Source organism: Cynara cardunculus (genome assembly GCF_001531365.2).
Source record: "Cynara cardunculus var. scolymus isolate 2C chromosome LG 10, CcrdV1, whole genome shotgun sequence".
NCBI classification, from domain to species: Eukaryota; Viridiplantae; Streptophyta; class Magnoliopsida; order Asterales; family Asteraceae; genus Cynara; species Cynara cardunculus.
In genome coordinates this window covers 7,971,404-7,977,405 of record NC_037537.1, presented here as the reverse complement: position 1 = coordinate 7,977,405, position 6,002 = coordinate 7,971,404, and positions in this window count along the sequence as shown.

The window sequence follows — 6,002 nt, the reverse complement described above, 5'->3', positions numbered from 1 at the left end:
AAGAGTTTTTAAGAGTTTAAGAGTTTTAAGAGTTTAAGAGTTTTTAAGAGTTTTAGTTAAATGCTTTATAATATAGTATAGATATATCCAATTATGTAATTTATTCTTTTTCTATATATATATATATATACACACACACATTAAGTGCATAACCAAAGAGTTCGGAAAGCATAGGGTGCATGGTCGTTCCTAGGAGAGGGTGGATCAGCCGTATGCCTACGACCAATAGGAAATAGGGGCCTAATTTTTTTTACGTATATACTATATAATAGAGTTCAAAAAAGTTAGTAAATAAAATATACCCAATTTTTAGCATCTAATATGATCCAACAAGAAATTAGCATTATATTAAGGGCCCAAACATGTATTAATTAATTATATTGACAAGAAAATATGTAAAATGTTAATTGCTTGTTCATTTTATGGTATTCCTTATTGTTTCTCTAAGTTTTTATCTACTACTAGAATCAAAAACTACTTTGCCTAGAATACGTTGGTATATTATTCATCATTCATCTCCCATCTACTCTTTTGATTATTCCATCCACATGAATTCTATTTTTGTATTAGAACATATAGATTTCTTGTTATTAACTAATAGAACTCCTAACTTTAGAAAAAAATTTACCAACCATATGAGACGATCCAACTTATATCTATATTTAGGATTTCAAAGCTACTTTTGTTTATTCATACTTTATTTGACTTCTTATTACCTAATATTTAGTATATGAACTTTAAGTACTCTTCTATCTTTAAAACAAGAATAAGATCTCAAGTTATAACCAAGATGTGCTTTTGATTATAAGATTTATGGTTCCTAAAAAGTTTGTTTTAAGCCTAAAAGTTTAAAATGGTGATGGAAACATTAACATGGGGTGACATAGAAACTCAACTGGTTTACGTTGATTTTTCATAAAGTGTTATCTGAATAGTCAACATAATGACCCTAAATAATGTCAATCCACATATAAAAAGGTATATCATATAATGTGGTTTATAGTGGAACGGGTTTTCGATGCTATGTAAAATGATATGCTACATAAATATTAATTTAGAAGTAATTATTGATTGATTTTGTGTCAAGGATTACTAAAAGAACAGTTTATATGAATTATTAGTATTTTATAAATTCAATGTTATTTATGATGATAAAAAATATATATTGAATTTTTTTCATACTTATCGAGGGCTCATTTTTACATGTTGCCTAGGGCCTATAAAATGTTAGGAACGAACATGATAGGTGATGGGTTTATATATATGCTATTTTATTTGTGTGTATATATAAGTGGAGGTTTAAACGAGAATCCACATGATTTACGAGAATGTGAAAACGGTTGTGGGTCTCAAACTTTTTTAACCAATAGTTTAAGTTATATTAAATAAAAATAAATCAATAAAGATAGTAATGTAATTAGGTAATTTTTTTATAATTTTTATCTTATTTTAATTAATTGGAACCATCCCATGATTGTAGCTTGTAATATGATCATGTTGAATCAGAGATGGCAAAAAACCCGAAACCAATGGCGAAAACCGAAAAACAAAACTTGCAGGTCGGGTTCGTGGACATCTTATCGGGGACGGGACGAGGATCGTGGACATACCCAAGGATTTTAACGGGGACGGGGGCAGGGGCGATGATCACCGGCGTGGCCCAGCCCGATATGTGTATATATATTAATTTTTAATTTATACACACACACATACACACACACACACACACACACATATATATATATATATATAGGCGGGTTAGATTACAAACCGCCCAATTCGTGAAACCTTTGCAAACCATTTTCGACCGATAGAAAATTTTTGTTTTTTTCTTTATTTTTAATAACAAAGGGTATAGTTATCATTTGATTGTATATTGGTTAATATTGGAAGGTAATAATTATCCTTAATTATGGAAACGTAAATATAGAAATCTTTAATATAGAAGGTGGTAAATCAAATATTTTTAATATAAAGTTATTACCATTAATAGTTTTTATTATTTTATTAAATTATACTCCTAAAATATGAATTGTACAACTATACTCCTAAAATCAATTTGATTAGAAACAATTAACAATGTGATACTCTTCATGAAATATTTTCATATATCATTGTAGGTGACAAAGAGTCACGTTATTCATTCAATAAACGGTGTAAATAAATTGTTTTTAATATAAAATTATTACCATTAATAATTTATATTATTTTATTAAATTATACTCCTAAAATATGAATTGTAAAATGAGTACAATATGAAATCTGATTTCGTTTCATTGACCAAATATATGTAGTTTGAGTAATGAAACGAATGTAATGTTTAATAGTGACCATGAACACAATTTCACTGATGAATTTAATTTATTAATATTTTAAAACATTTTATGCATGAAAAAGTTTCACTTACGAAAATAAAGTATTCAGTTTTCAAAATGTTTCATTCAATTTTAAAAAATGTTTCATTCTTTATATGTTTCATCGTTTATTAGGGTATCCCTTGTTTTAAAATTAGTTTGATTAGAAATTATTAAGAGTCCAATCCTACACATATAACCATTAATGAAATACTTTCATATATCGTTCACTACTACATGTCAAATGGTCCATCTTTCATTGTAGGTGACAAGGAGTCACATGAGTTCATTCAATAAACGGTGAAACAGTTTCATTCATTCATTTAATGAAACAAATATTTCCTTTAGTATTCAAAAGATTTCATTATTTTTTGTTGATTAAAATATGTTTTTATGTTTCATAATTTATTAGGATATACCTAGTTTCATTGCTCCTTACATGGATCTATTTTTAATGTGGATGTTATTTTATTTATGGAACTATATGGGTGATTTGTCAAATTTGCCCTTTTTCAATAAACTTTAATTTTCATTTTTTTTACTTTCCTAATATAACACATTTTAATCATGACCATTGATCAAGAAAATAGATGGATGAGATCGGTTTGTATGGTTTGCACAAAAGAGGGTGATTTGCAATTGATCGCTCCTCTCTCTCTCTCTCTCTATATATATATATACATATACATATATATATATATGTATGTAAAATATAATTAAAAGAATATACTAACGCTAACATTAAAATTTAAAAGACTTTTATCCACTTTATCTCAACATCCAATAAGGCTCACAAAAAAGTCTCTATTATTTGTCTAATCTTGAGCGTGATGTTAGTTGTATGATGTTTGAATTTCTATTTAGTTTTATATTGTGCTCTAAGACATTGTTTGTAATTAGTTTGGTTATGTAGACATTTAGTCTTACATCTTAAAAGAACTGTAATTTACTTTTAGTGTGAAAATTCACATATTGTAATTTTTTTCATATCGGTTCGGGCTTTGGGTATAACCAACAGTGAATGAGGAAACCAACGTGAAAAGGGGGATTTTTACCCTCACGGGTTCCCCAACGAGGATCGGAGAAACAACGAGGACCCGACAGGGATCAGGACGGTACGGGGATGGAGATACCAATAACTGCCCCGAACCCTGCTCATTGCCATTCCTATGTTAAATAGAACTTCGTATCGAAATTTCTAATATTCGGAGTATACAATTCTTCTTTCGACCGAGAATGAAGGATTTGAATGTTGTAGGTAAGGAACATATTAATACTTTTTTGTGTCAACTGTGTATCTAGTCGACTCATATTCGTATTTGGCTGTGATAATAGTGTCATAATCGATATTGATTGGATAGTTATAATCGTGTGATACATGAACCTAATCAAACCAAACAATGTCTATTCGCATTTGGTGATATTCGTGTGATAATCGCTAATGATTGAGCAGTGATAATCGTATGATACGGGAACCTAATGGAGCCAAAAAATGTGTAGTCATATTTGGTGAAAATCGTGTGATAATCGATATTGATTGGGCTATGATAATCGTATGATATGTGAAATCTAATCGAACCGAACAAAGTGTAGTTGGATTTCTTGTGATAACCGTGTGATACTCGATTCATATTTGGCTGTGATAAACGTGCGATGCGTAAAACCTAATCGAATCCAACAAAGCATAGTCAGATTTCTTGTGATAATCGTGTGATACTCGATCGTATTTGGCTGTGATAAGTGTGTGATATGTGAAACCTAATGGAACCAAACAAAGTTTTCTAGTCGGATTTCTTGTGATAATCGTGTGAAAATCGAACCCCAATCAAACCAAACAATGTTCTAATCGAGCTATGATGACCGATTCATATACTAAGTGTGATAAAGTTATGATAAGCAAACCTTGAATCAAATGTCTCTGCAAATTTCTAGTTCGATTTCTTCATCCGGTGCAATTTCTGTCTTCTGAAACCTTTTGAAACCCATTTTCCTCTAATAATGGCCTACTGGATAAGTCGACGATGTTATTTATCAGTTCCTAGATGATCAGACTCTTTTGTGATCATGTTATTTAAATATTATCCCTTTGAATTCCTAGTTTACCCTTTCCACCTCTCAATTTTTTTGAATTGTTTTTAATATTATTTATAATTTAAAAAAACCCTTAATTTTGATTATTATCACAATACTTGGTTGGTAGACTGTTCTCACATTCTCGTAAATTAAAAGGGTTCTAGTTTGACCCCTTTCCTTGTATATATGCATATATATATATATATATATATATATATATATATGTGTGTGTGTGAACATTGTGTTGGGGTATATATGCCGTGTATGCCCACATATACATAGCATTTGTATATATATGCACGTACAAAGCATATATATGAGGATGACGGGTTTAGTTTGGTTAAATGATGAATTCACATAACCCATGATAATGATGGAGATGGAGATGGAGATGGAGATGGAGATGGTGCTTATTGTACAACAAACAATGCAGAAAATACAACAACAGTAAACATTGAAGGCATTTTCGTTGCTCCCATAATCTCCATTGTTCTTTGATTATCCAAATGGAATTCCTAATCCGTCTCATTGCACTCGTCTCTAGCGGTACGGTTAATCCACCCTACACCAATCAATGCCTTTAACCAAAAATGAAGCTTTATATTACAAGGAGAGTTATTCTCGTTCTTGAAGTTGGAGATGGGTTTTGATGCTTTTGAACACAAATATATATATATATATATATATATATATATATGGTTTTTGATCGAATGTTCTTGAAGTTGATGGAGTTGGGTTCCCAATGCGGTGGGGAGCCCAAAGACAATTGTCGGAGGTACCACTGGCGAAGGGAAGATGGACGGTGGTTAGCCTAAGGAGGAAGATGAAGACGGTTTCTAGAAGGGGTGTATATATATGCTCTTGTATGTATGTGTATATACGTGTGTGTGGATTGTTGTGTAATATGGGTATGTATTTTGTGTGTATACATATATTATGTCTATGTGTATATATCATCAGTAGAGATGATAGAGAGAAAGAGGTGGGCCATGCATTAAATAGATTACAATCTTTGGTCTCTATGATTTTAAATAGAAAATAAAAAAATTATGATAAACCTATTTAACAGGGATATATATATGTTAATAGAGTTAGGATATAGGGACCAAAAGACTAACTTGGGATCATGTGAGACCAAGGGTTTTTCGTGAGATCTGTAAGACCAATTCTCAACCATTGGATTAGATTTACAATCTGAATATATTCATAATCTCAAAATTGCCATGAGACTTCTCAATAATCACAAAATTGTCACCGTGCAACTTTAGACCATTAAATCAATAGCTTATAAAGTTGATCAATGAATATAAATTAATCTTACAGATCTCACAAAAAACCCTTGGTCTCACGTGAACCAAACCCAAAACACTTGTGAAAATGTAATGGAGGTTTTCCATAATTATTTTGAATTAAAACGTATACAATATGATTTTATCTAAACCATAGGGACCAATAATGTAATTTACCTAAGGCAAATGCCAAAGGTGATGAGTTTGGGCTTTTGGGTTACGCTAGGCTAGAGTGACTGACAGTCTCTGTAGTGGAGAATTTTTTGCCATAATCGAGACCATTTCT